At 38.8% G+C, this 13912-nt stretch overlaps 1 protein-coding gene across 19 annotated transcripts in view; it reads left to right on the top strand.

Annotated features, from left to right (window-relative positions):
• The window catches only part of RIMS1 (regulating synaptic membrane exocytosis 1), a 753464-nt gene that overhangs the window by 683891 nt on the left and 55661 nt on the right, over positions 1-13912 (top strand). The window contains exon 1 of one of the 19 annotated variants that reach the window (XM_033935995.1): positions 8034-8138. The exons of the other annotated variants lie outside the window; for them this stretch is intronic. The gene's annotated coding sequence lies outside the window, so the exon portion shown is untranslated. Of the gene's footprint in view, positions 1-8033; positions 8139-13912 lie in introns of those variants that run through there. 19 annotated transcript variants of the gene reach the window in all.

The following is a 13912-nucleotide window of genomic DNA, read 5'->3' as shown; positions in this document are numbered from 1 at the left end:
AGTAGGGATATATGGATTTGTTAGGCCTATGTTCCCCGCAAAGGTAGGATACCCTCCCCTGAGTTATGAAACAGAGCTACATAGTACTATAGGTATCAGCAGGTCTGAAATCTCTTAGAAAAATAAAGGCTATTCATTGAATGGAATGTGATGAGGACCCAATCATTAATGACAATATGAGAAAATGGGAATGGGACTTATACTGTATACTGCTATTTTGTAGTTATACTTTCAAAGTGGTTTACATCGATCTAGGTACTTAGTTGGTACCTGACACAGTGACTGGCCTACATAGAGCAGCGCTGGGATTTGAACCCACCACTTCTGGATACAGAGGCAGCAGCTCTATCACTAGGCTACTCATCACTGAATATTGCCAGGTTAAGAGAAAGACAAAAAAAGGAGGAATGGAGGGAGAAATTCAAAGCACCATTAAAGCACCACCAAGCAACAAATGCCAGAGCATGGAATATTGCTGTTTCAGCAAAAGAAAAGCCTCAGACTAACGGAGAAGTGTACCCATGACCTTTACTCACATTGGAGGATGAGTGGTAGTAGTAGCAGCATCTGCATGAAAAAACAATTGCAAGACCTTTTTTTATTTTGTTTTTTTAGGGAAGCTTTTAAACCACATATTTCTTTGACCATAGGCTTGATAATATTAGCCACTTTTTCTCAAGGCCTGCATCAGGAGTCTAATTGCTGTGCTGGTTTCACAAACCTATATTGTTCTGACCAAAAATCAAATCTTTAAATTGTGTCAAGTCTTTCATGTACCATATTATAGTGTCATTCATTTGCAATAAAGTCATTGCACGTGAACTTTGCCATCCTGACTTTTTTTCTCCACCGCTGTTGTCTTGTGCTGGATTTAGTTTGCGGAGGATTTTGGTCTTCTGTTTTGGCATCTTGACCTGTTTCATAGTCAGCAGCCTGATCCTGCATTGCCAGATCTGGGAGCAGAGGAGGAGAGAGAGATGCTGAATAACAGGAGGAAGGGGGTGACAGAGGAGACTGATGCTCACCCAGGAGTGGAGAGGAGAGACAAAGACCCAGGAGCAGAGGAGAGGGAGATAAGGAGAGATCTTGAACAATGGGAGGGAGAAAAGAGAGAGGGAAAGATGTTTGACCCAGAGGTGGAAGGAATAGAGGAAGAGAAACTAGATGACAGGAGAGGGAAGGGAGAGGGTGATGAGGGGAAAGCATGGGACAAAAGCAAGGGAAGTGATGTTGAAGGGAAAGAATGAGACAAACACAGAGGATCTCTAAATGACAGGAAGAGATGTAGAGCTTATTAGTTGGTGTGGATGGGCAGACATAGAAGAATAGTCAGTACAGCAGTCATTTTTAATGTTTCTATTTCTCTTTTGGTCCATGCCCGTTATTAGCTCAGGGTCATGATGATAGAGGGAATGAATGGTGGTGGTGAAATCAAGAGAAATGGAGAGAGGAGTGAAGATTGTGTTGATGCTAGTTGGGGAGAGAAACAACGCTGATGATGCCAGGGGGTGGGTTGTGGATTGTAAGGAAGGAGATGGCTGCCATAAAATGAGGAGGGGGAGAGGGAAGGGAAAGATAAGTGAACTACAACAAAGTGAAACCAATTCTGGATGTACATTACACCAAAAGTGGTTGGTTTCACTTTGTTGTAGGCCTTTGTTTTCCTTCCCCCCCCCCCCTTTCCATCAATGGGTCACCTCACAGCCTAAAAACTTTACTGTAAATTCTTTACAGCAAATTAAGTACGTTTGGCTCTTCAGGGGAGGGGGATACACAACAAGCAAACTCGAGTTTCACTTTACCCTGTCTGTGGTGCTGCGCTCTGTGTTGAATATTCCCTGTCAGCTGGCTGCTCCACTACCGCCAATCTCCTGACTCAAGGAGTCTGCAAAGTAACGAAACTCTGACTCCACTGTCACGTCTGCACATGCACATCACTCTCTACACTCCCCCCCCCCTTGCCTATCCTGCCTACAGTCAAGAATCCTCCCTCTTTGGCCCATCCTCCATCTGTGTGTAGTGGCAGTGAGCTAATGCTCAATGGTGTTGGAACTAGTCCCTCTCTATTCAGTGAATCCCTCCCACTCTTGGTACAAGGGTGTGGCAGGAAAGAATCATTCATTTTGCGGCAGGGGGCCACTAATAAGGCCATCAGCCACATATCAAGTCAAAAAGGGCGACGGGCCATGTATTATTGAACCGTCGCCCTTTTTGACTTGATATATGTGGCTGATGGCCTTATTAGTGGTTTGTCGCCCTACTACTTTTTTCAATCCCCGCTTCTGAGGAAGGTGACGAAACGGAGCTCTGCTGAGTGGAGATTTCTACAGATTTCTACAGGCAACACTTTGTTCAATTTTGTAAAGCTAAGTATTCAATTTTTTAAGTTCCGGGCTAGTGTGCAAATTGGTTTTGGTGGACTTTATTTTAAGATTCTGTGAACTGCTATTGAATGTATGAATCTCATGATTTTTGAGCGAATGAACTGACATTCATCTTATGAACTGTTATTACCACCTAGTCCTTGAACTTTTTAAGTGATTTCTTTATTTATGAACTTGTATGAAGGAATTGTTTTTGATTCTTACTATTTATTATTTTTTCATTGGATACTTGGATGAACTGTTTTCTACTTTTCTACATTTTCTATACATTTTCACATTTTGCACATTTTTCAATTGATTAGCTACTAATTTAGGGTGTTATTTTAATCAATTTTTTTATATACAGCTTTTAAATCTTGCACTGGCACTTTATTTCAGTATTTGTTATCTGTTTTTGATTTTTTTCTTTTGAAGCACTTTATAGCCTTTGGCACTTTATATCATTACGTCTTGGGAGACTATTTGATTTATTTTTTCCAGGAGTGAACGTTTGAAAGGAATTAAACCATTGATGTTTGTTTTTTCACATACTATAAAGGACAATATGATGTATGAGGCAGTTCTTATTTAGACTCTTGTCTGTTTGATGCTAGTCATCAATGAGTTACTGCCTGAGCCAAAAAAAAACTCTGTGTGCCACTCGAAAGGCTCTTATTGATGTCCATTATATATAAGGGGCTTATGTATTAAAGGCCCGTTTAATATTATTTAACTTTATTTTTTCTTTCAAACTTTCCCTTCTGGGAGAATTCTAATTGTGAGCCAATTTCTTTTTTGGTATTTAGGTTGGACTTTATTGGCTACCAAGTCCACAGGGTTCTAGTGGTTGAGCTATAAAATAAGGGTACACATAAGTGAACATTTATATTTGCTGCATGTCTGACTTTCTATCAATGTTGCTCCTAGTGAATTAAAAAGACAAACAAGCACCTATGTGTCTTTGTAATATGTTTATTAAAATCTTTATATACTGCATAACAGCCAAAAAAGGATCCAAGCGGTTTACAATCCATATTTCAAAACAATTTAGAAAAGAACTCCATTCAAAAATAGAAAAAGAAAGAAAGAAAAAAAAAGAGTAAACATTTTAAAAAATACTTAAAATTCTATAAAAATCAACTATCAATAATAAAAATTAAGTAACTAATACAAACTGAAAATATTCTTAGAAAAAAATCAATAACTGCATAGAACAGATTGCAATCCCAAACTCGTTTCTTCAATTTGAAAAGTCCAATTGAAAATAATGTGCTTTTAGATGTCTTTTAAAGATTAGATTGTAATCTCTGTACATTATTACATGGTTACTGTAATGTACAGCGCTGTACATGTCTGGCAGCAATCCTAAAGTAATAGCAGTATAAGCTTGAAATAGGCACCTACTTAATCTGTACACATAAGTGATGTGTTATAACATTCCTCTCCACATGTCACACTTCATAAAACCTTCTCTACTTATTCTTGTGCTTAAATTCTTGAGCCCCTTTACAGAAATGATAATGTTAATAAAATGAGTCCAGCAAACTGGTGCTTATCTGCAAGCACTTAGACCAGGGGTGTCAAACCCAATCACATTAAGGGGCCGAAATCCAAAGCACAGGCTAAGTCGTGGGCCAGACCCCGCCCAAACTCCGCCCCAGACCCCACCCCCATAATAATTCTAATTATAACACCATTTTTTCCATTCATTTTTCAGATATACACACGCAGTATAATCTTATTAACACATAATGGTAATGGTTAACCACAAAATTAAACTACCCAAAACACACTGTATGCTTCTCAACATTCATTCCTACCAGAACACAGATAACCCCTAAGCAAATACGGGACCAAAAACTAAGGGCTCCTTTTACTAAGGTGCGCTAGCGTTTTTAGCGCACGGAGCAGATTAGCATGCGCTAACCACACGTTACGCGGCTAGAACTAATGCCAGCTCAATGCTAGCGTCTAGCACACGTGGCATTGTAGCACGCGCTATTTCGCGTGTTAAAGCCCTAACGCAGCTTAGTAAAAGGACTCTTAAAAGTACTAATATATTTTTTAAAACACCCTAAGATTCAAGATTCTTTCTGTAGTACAACCCTCAGAGAAAAGAAACAAATGTATTTCTTCCTGAGCAGTGCAAAAGATAGCAGATTAAAATGCTCAAAACTCAATTCAAACACTAACTTGAAAATAAAACCATTCCCCCTATCTTTGTTGTCTCCCTCCCTCAATGTTGTGCCTCCCTCCTGTGGGTGTCTAATCTTCTGGCCGTCTCCAACCTGGCAATTTATGTGGCCTGTGGTCCGATGCCCCCACGGTGTCATCTTCTGGCTGGCTCCCTCCTCACAGCCATAGTGTGCACAGAGCCGTGTGCAGCGGCTCCTCGTGCGTCCTGCACCTGAACCGGAAGCCTTCTCTCTGACGTCACAACGTCAGAGGGAATGCTTCTGGGTCGCTGCACACGGCTCCCTGCACATTACAGCTGTGAGGAGGAGGGAGCCGGCCACAAGGTAAAACTGGGGGCATTGGACCGCGGGCTGCATAAAACGACCAGGCGGGCCGGATTTGGCCCGCAGGCCTTGAGTTTGACACCTGTGACTTAGACAATCAAAAGGCGTGCACCAGTATAAATTGCAATAATATTTATCGTGTATATTGTATCACTATAAATGTGCTCATTTAGAGAAAAGTTTGATGGCTCATAAGACTATCATGGGTTCATAGACAACGGCGCGAAAGACAAAAGCACGCGCCGACAGTTGAGCGCAGCGCGCGCCGCTCCGCTCTAAATTACAGTTTTTAGGGGCTCCGACGGGGGGTTTTGTTGGGGAACCCCCCCAGTTTACTTAATAGACATCGCGCCGGCGTTATGGGGGGTTTGGGGGGTTGTAACCCTCCACATTTTACTGTAAACTGAACTTTTTCCCTAAAAACAGGGAAAAAGTGAAGTTTTCAGTAAAATGTGGGGGGTTACAACCCCCCACACCCCCCACAACGCGGCGCGATGTCTATTAAGTAAAGTGTGGGGGGGTTCCCCCTACGCCCCCCGTCAGAGCACTAAAAACAGTAATTTAGAGCGGCGCAGCGGCGCGCGCTGCGCTCAATTGTCTGGGCGCGCCTTTGTCCCGGCGCGCTTTTGACCTGACACCCTATCATGGAGTCACGTTCATCATCTAATGTCTCATCATTTTCAATCATTGCACATTATTGTGAATATTGTATAGAAAGACACATCTTGTTGTAGATTTGTAAATATCTTTAGTTAGGTGTATCAAAAGCCTCAAAAGCCAATGGGAAACTGCTTGATTTTTCACGGCTGCAGCAATCGTTTGGCATTTTAAAATCTCAACAACATAGGGGGTTGCAGCTGAAGCAGGCCATTCAAAGTGGGTTCCCTGAATGGAAAAACTTAAAAACGTATTATAGCTTGCAGATCCTTTGCTACCAGACAGATTTAGTAGGACATCAGGCCGCCCAGTGGTACAAATTAATTTCTCAATTCTTGAATAAAAAGCCAAAAAATAGTCTCAGGGATATTTGGAGCATCGAGATAAAACAGTACATTTCTGAATCTCGATGGCCACAAATTTGGACTTGGAGGTTGAAATGTACAACGTCAGCATCTGTGAGTCAAACATGGTTATTTTTATTGCATAGGATTTTTGGGACCCCAGTTTGATTGCAAAAGTTGGATAATTCTAAGTCTAATAGATGCTGGCATAGTCATATTAATATAGGGTCTCTTGATCATCTGTTATATTTTTGTCCATTGATACTTGATTCTGGAGGTCAATTTGGGGACAAATAAATCTTATTCTTGATTCATCTATTCCTTTATCTTATGAAGTCGTAATTTGTGGCACGTTGTTACAGGTAAAGCCTGTTTTGGATAAATATAAAAGCTGTCTTTTATTGATCATGACAGGAATAGCCATCCAAATGATCACGAAGAACTGGAAATGTCATGACAGACTTAATTACACATTCTGGTAGGCAAGTGTGTGTAACACATATAAATATGAAAGAATGCATGCGGAATGTTCAGGATTTAGTAACGCATTTAATAAAGTATGGAGCCCATTAACTGAATTTGTTAACATACAAAAATGGTAATGTATCTTTCTTTGGATTTCCTTGCACATCCAGGGTGAGGGGAGGGAGGGATTTTTATTTGAAGATAAAAAAATTATTTAATTATAATGTTGTAATACATAATATGATTTGGTATATAAATAATTGGGAGAAGGGTGGGGAAAATGATTGTTTCTTTAATATTTGTGTGAGAATGGTGTATTTTATGTAATCTTTTGATGTTATATTATTTGTAATGCGCTGTCAAAGATTGAAAATTAATAAAGATTTATTTTTTTTAAAAAAGCCTCATATGTGTCAGGGTTCTGATGCGTTTCGCATTTGCTATCTCAGAGAACCCGCTGTTAAATTTATTACACTGCTGTTTAAGTAACGATCTCTTTGAACTGAAAACCATAACAATAATGCATATTTGAGTATCCATATGTTAATTGCAAATGTCTCACTACAAAACCTTCAAGAAAGATATTAAAACCATACTCTTCAAACAAAAACAGAAAACCCATCTAGCACGACCAGTCCCTACCCAAACCCCACCTACCCTCTCTATACCCTTAATACACTCGAATTTGCTTCTAACTACCCAACAAGTCTAAAATGCTTCTAATTACCCAACATTTATCACCTTAAGATCTCGACAATTCTTTGGTAATTCTTATTACCCAACATTTATCACCTTAAGTTCTCGACAACTCTTTGGTACTTCTTAAGTAACTATTATGACATGTCTTATGCTATTCCTGTAAACTTTTATGTAATTCTTGATAACTTTGATGTAATCCGCCTTGAACCGCAAGGCACTGGCGGAATAGAAAACACTAATGTAATGTAATGTAATTATCATCCTTCAGTAATACATATCTGGTAAACAGAGAGACGGTACCTGACTTGAGAGCTTTCATAAAGGTTCAAAACATGCCAACTGGCTAGTCCCGCCCTCATATATATGTGAAGCGGCGTGATGACATAATGATGTCATGATGACATTGAAATGAGTGAAGCAATTTGATGAATGAACCGCTTCATACCAATGAATGAAATACAGGTGTCGGAGGGGCTCTTGCGTATAATTAGACAACAGTTGAGAAAATATACAAGGTACAACATAAGTCTGTTAAATAGTGTTTGCCACTTGTTACGTATACAAATAGGCCCAACATTCTATTTCACGATTTAAACCTGATGGTATAACAGTCTGCCATCTAAAGATCCACTCTTGAAAAATATTATTGCAATTTATACTGGCGCATGCCTTTGGATTGTCTGTTATACCTTTGTCACCAGTTATTTTGCCTACCTATTCCCTTTAATTTAGCCTTATCTGCAAGCAACCGTGAACTGCCAAAATAGTCTGTGCTCAGTTCTTCCATCTCCTTAGATCATCACAGTGCAATGTATTTTAACATTTCATTCAACACATTTCACAGCATGGCCCCATAATGTAATCACTTATTAAAGAGCTTGGAACTGGAGCAAGCTAGATACACCTTACTATGCCAAGAGATTTATAAAAAAAAAAAAAAAGAGTATGCAGAGACCTCACAGAGTACTCTCCAAAAATAAGCACAAGGCATTTATGAAAGAGGACGCTCTTTTGCCTTCCTATTTTCCCCCGGGGAGTATACTCTGTTGTGGTTAACATTCAAGAGGTTATTTTGTGCCTAGCCACAGCTGGTAAGTTTTCTTTTGGTTGTACATTTTCCCATAAAAGCTGTGACATGTGTTTGCTATGACAGATTCAGGAATTGACAAAAGCAATATATTCAGTTCTGATATCTAAGATGAAATTAAATGCATATTACAATATTAAACTGAAGCTTCAAATACTCGAGTAAACTAGATGGCAAAGAAAGTTTTTTTCAAAGCAGCATGAAAAGATAACAAATAGGTATTGGTTATTCATAAAGGAACTGTATACAAGTTTATAGTTCACTACCAATGTTAATGTATACTATTTGGTGATAGATGTAAATACTTGTAGGAACAATTATTTTGAAGTTAAAATCTTCAAGAGACAGCTTTATTTTAGAATTTTTTTTCTAAATGGATATTGTGTGTGTGTATATATATATATATATATATATATATATATATATATATATATATATATATATATATATATAAAAATCACCAGTGGTCAGAAATCTTGTTCCGTTTTCTTGCTTTCATTATCCCCCCAGCTGCCACTCCAGTAACTGCCCTGAAGCCCATAGAAATTTAAAGGGCTATAGGGATTTTGCTATGTGGCAGCTGCTAATGCAGCTTTGTAAAGGAAGGGTATATTTCTTTTTTATAAATTTAATTTGTATCATTTTATGTTTGCGTTTGCTCTGAGAATTTTAATAGCTTTAGTAGCTAAAGGAAGAATTTTGAAACCAAGAATTGGCAACAGCATATAAAAGTGCAGTATGTACATTAAGATGTTATTTGGAACTATAGATAACTTTTCAAAAACAATTGTAAAACAGTAAAAATGTTAATGTCAGGACTTGCTGAATGATTTTTTTTTTATACACCCCAGCATGGGTCACAGCCTTAAACCAAAATTGTGTACTTACGGGTTTGTTGGGATTATGAAAAACAGAATTATGTAGTACTAGGATCTGTACCATAACAACAAAGGAAGGGATGCCATCACATCCAGGATAATTGAAAAGTAAAAGATATATATATATATAATTTTTTTTTTCATATTCTTTTTGTTTGGAGATATAGTCATGTTATGATTGAGTTAAGTAAACTTCCCTAGTAGTCCACTAAAGATAATATCATAAAACAATAACATTTTACTACTGCCATATTGAATGCCATAATAATTTTCAGGCCAATTAACCAATAAGGTTCTGAATTGATCACTGAGGGCTCCTTTCACAAAGGTGCGCTAGCGGTTTAACGCACATAATAGCGTGCGCCAAACCGCCGGACGCGCTAGCCACTACCGCCTCCTCTTGAGCAGGCAGTAGTTTTTGGCCAGCGCGGGGGTTATCACGTGATGAAAAGTCACGCGGGTAAACCCCACTTGCGCGGCTTTGTAAAAGGAGCCATGAGTGGCCAACACATAACTCTCCTATCTGTAGATTTTTTTTTTTTAAATAAATAAATGGTCAAATAGTATCAGGTCATTGCTAAACATCCTGATACTATTCATGTAAAACAGTGCTGGACTAGGAAAGGCAAAAGGCGAGGCCAAAAAATGATCTAGATAGTGGTGGTTTTCACTGGATAAGTTAGTGGTAGTTTTCACTGGATAAGTTAGTCCTTTGTTTTAGACCAGATGAATAGCAGTCTTAAACCAAACATATAGTACCAACATGGTCATTATACCACAATCACAAAATGGCTGCTGCAATTCCTAAATGTTGTTTCATGGTGCTACCTCTAGGTTTCATCCTTCCATGAGACTACTGCTGGTGGTCATAGTAGTGATTTTGTGAGCCAGATTGGATGGTTGGGAGCAGAGGGGGACCTCTCCTACACAAACCACAATTTTACCAATAATTGCCTCTGGATAATATCTAGGAATTATGAGTGGCCTGGGGGGGACAGGTAGGATAAGGAGGGGTGAGAATGCAACAGGTGGTCAGGGCATTGGAAGGAACCTGTTGAGTTGTGCTGTTTGGAGGATTTAGGGGAATCAGAGGCATATGCATTCAGGGAAAGTGTTGATTATTGTAATTGGGATGGAGGGGTTTTCGGGGATTGGGAACTTGAATCAGCACAATGTTGAGGTGGAAAAATGTATGTCAGGGATGGGATCAGATGGGGGAATGTTGTATAGGTATCTGCCATGGAATTTGGTTGTATGATTATTTATTTCATTTGGATTTGCATTGCATTATCTTCAGTGCCAGATAGTGTAAGTTACAAGAAGCAAAAACAAGCTTTCTGATGCTACATGGTAAGCAGACAAAATAATTCCCCAGGATCCCATACACCCCAAGAACACTCCATTTTAGTCAATAAAATATCTTGACTATACCATCTGCAAGGCATATAACGTATGATATTACGTGAAAGGCTTCTATCTCTGTCCATCATATCTCTGTCAGGAATCTTATTAACTAAATTCAAATCCAGTCTCAAAACTTTTCTATTCAGTGATGCATATGATACACTATAATAAAGCGAATCAAAATTAAATATTTAATTTCAACTTGATCCAAGATCAATTTGTAGAATACCCTTACCCTGTTCCCTCTTGTGACCTTCCCCTTATTCTCTTTCCTAGCAAGATATTGTAGCTCAACCCTTATCCATATTACTTTTTACTCTACTGTATCTTATATCTTTTATGATTATGTATGTACTTCTCTTTTTATATATATTTTTCTTTCCCTTATTTTTTTTTGTACACTGCTCAGTTTTACAATGATCTATATTCAAACTAGGTTGCTTCATGTATAAATCTCTCTATGGCCTCCTGCCAATCTACGCAACTGAATTATTTGAGTTCACCCCCCTGACCCACCTTTTGCGCTTCAACTCCATCTTCACCTACCCCTCCCTGCTAGGAAAACCTAAAAAAGCTACATGACTAAACTGCTATCATATGAAGCAGCTGGGAACTACAGCTGGGAACTATTCCCCATAATTGGGTCATCCTCATCATACATGCTTTTCAGGCGAAAAGTAAAAACATATCTGTTCAATATTTTCCTTGTAGAGCAGTAAACCCAGTGCCCTCTTTGTACGTCTCTCATTCTCCTCAAAACAAAGAAAGGCTCTATGAACTGACTCATTCCTATCTTACCGTATTTGAATTTGTCTCAAGATCTAATCTGTGTATTTCTTCATTTATTGCCTCACCTGTATTATATTTGACTATGACCTGCCATGATCCTTTGTTATTTATACGCCTATGATACTTATCGTTGTGCCCTCCCCTGTTATGTATGATCCTCTATCTCACCACTGTTAACCACATCGAACTTCATGCTGTATTGCGGTATATAAATAAAATTTTATGTCATGTTATGTTATATCAAAACTTAAACTTGAAAGTTTACATTGAAAAGAAGATTGTGCTGGAAGCAAAATCACACAGTAAAAACTTTTTAAAGTATATTAAAAGCAAGAAGCCAGGAACAGAATCGATTAGACTGCTAGATGACCAACAGATAAAAGGGACTCTCAGGGAAGACAAGGCTATAGCGTAGAGATTAAATGAATTCTTTGCTTCAGTCTTCACCAAGGAAGATGTGGAGGAGTTACCGGTACCAGAAATGGTATTCAATTCAGATGAATCAGACAAGCTCAAACAAATCTCTGTAACACTGGATAATGTAATTGGTCAGTTTGACAAACTGAACAGTAGCAAATCACCTGGACCGGACAGTATACATCCAAGAGTGCTGATAGAATTGAAAAATTAATTTGCAGAGCTATTAGCAATTTTTCTTTAAAATCCAGCATAGCACTGGAAGTCTGGATGGTGGCCAACATGACACCGATTTTTAAAAAGAGTTCCAGTGGTGATCCGGGAAATTATAGACCAGTGAGTCTAACACTTGTGCTGGGCAAAATGGTTCATTTGATCGTCCCAAATATAATGTCCTTCTCCACTGTACTTTCTATTCTGACAACATGACCAAAATAAGATGGTTGTAACTTCATTATGTGGGCTTCGAGTGACATAGCCGGTTTGATCTCTTCCAGAATCGATTTGATAGTTCTTCTGGCAGTCCACGGCACATATAAAATCCTTCTCCAGCACCAAAGCTCAAAAGAGTCGATCTTCTTTCTGTCTTGTTTCTGTAGTCTCTAGCTTTTGCATCTGTAACTGACCACTGAGAAAAAGAATGCATGGACAAGTCTGATCTTCGTTTGGAATGTTATTTCCTTGCCTTTGAACACTTTGTCAAGAACCTTCATTGAAGAGTGACCCAGTGCTATTCAGTGAAGTGTTTCTTCCCTTCTAGTTGCTTCTTTGTTTTTGAAAGAACCCAGGAGATTGAAATCCTTTACAACTTATATTCTATTACCTACAAGCTCAAAATCATCATCATTTTCCATGTTCATGATCTTCGTCTTGTTTATGTTCAGTTCTAATCCCATGTTATGACTTTCGGCTTTGACCTTTTTCAGTAGATATAGCATGTCTTCTTTGCTGCTGGTGATGAGCATTGCATCATCTGCATAGTACAGGTTGTTATATTTCAGTCACCAACAGTCTCTTCTTCCAAATTTGCTTTTCTGATAATGGCTTTGCCATAAACATTGAATAGGTAAGGTGACAAGATGAATCCTTGTCTGACACCACGTTATATTGGAAACCAATCAGTATTATCATATTCTGTTCTCACAGCAGCTTCTTGAGTTTTGTAAAAGCTCTTTATCAGCTGAGTTATGTGTTTGGGTATTCCCATTTGTGCTAGAGTTCTCCATAGTTTATCATGATCCACATAGTCAAAAACTTTGCTGTAGTCGATGAAGCAAACTTGTACGGGATTTTGGTATTCTTTGCTCTTCTCTAATATCTATCTAACATTGGCAATAATGTCCCCTATTGTATATTTGGCATTTTTGTTCCGTGTATGTGACCAAGGTATTCTGTTAGTATGAATTTTCTATTTAGCCTTCTGTAACTATTGGTTTGTGCATTTTCCCAATAAATGTAATGATATTTTAGGGCCTTAAAATATCATAGGTAGGATCCTTGTTTTAGAAGTTAGTGCTAGCATTGTGAATTTGTTCTAGGTTCTGAGTGACTTTTTGTTTTAAAGATTTTTATTTACTATACAGTTGTTGTTGAGATTAAACTAGAAACAAAAATGTATGGTGAGTTTTATAGAGCATTTTTACCAATAATGTAGTCAAAAAGGCAAGGGGGAAGTAGGAGGCAACAACACCCACCAGCTAAAGGAATGTGGAGGCTGCCTCTGTTCTCTCTCCAAAATAGATGGTATTCAGTAGCAACTTGACACTGGCACCACAAGCAGGTGTAGTTTTTATTAATAAGCTCAGCATGCTCATGGTGCTGTGTTGGCAGCTAAAATTGGTGTCACTCACTGGCAAAGCTCTGGTTGGTGCCACTAACTGGCATGCCTCAGAAAACAAGAGGGGTTTGGCAGTCCCAATCTAACACCTCCCATTGAGAGATGATATGACGGACCCACCAAGCCTCTCTTGCTGTTTTCTCTGGTGATGAGAGGTGATATGCTGGCGCTGCCAGGCCTCTCGGGGGCTGGTAGAAACCAAAATGGTGGTAATTCAGGCTGAATGGAAAACCCAGCTTATGTCTTGGTTTTCCAGCATGTCCTCTTATACAGTTCAGTGGAGGCATTGTCCTTGAAAATAAGCAAGCTCCTCCCTGTGTTCTAAACATTCAGTTCTTGGAACTTGATGTCCCTGAAGATACAGGGCTCCTTTTACGAAGGTGTGCTAGGGCCTTAACGTGCGCAATAGCACGCGTTAAATTCCCGAGCACGTTAGCCACTACATAAGAACAT

Source organism: Geotrypetes seraphini, chromosome 3, assembly GCF_902459505.1.
Source record: "Geotrypetes seraphini chromosome 3, aGeoSer1.1, whole genome shotgun sequence".
NCBI lineage: Eukaryota > Metazoa > Chordata > Amphibia > Gymnophiona > Dermophiidae > Geotrypetes > Geotrypetes seraphini.
Note: the sequence above shows the minus strand (reverse complement) of the source record. Positions and strands in the feature narration are given on the sequence as shown.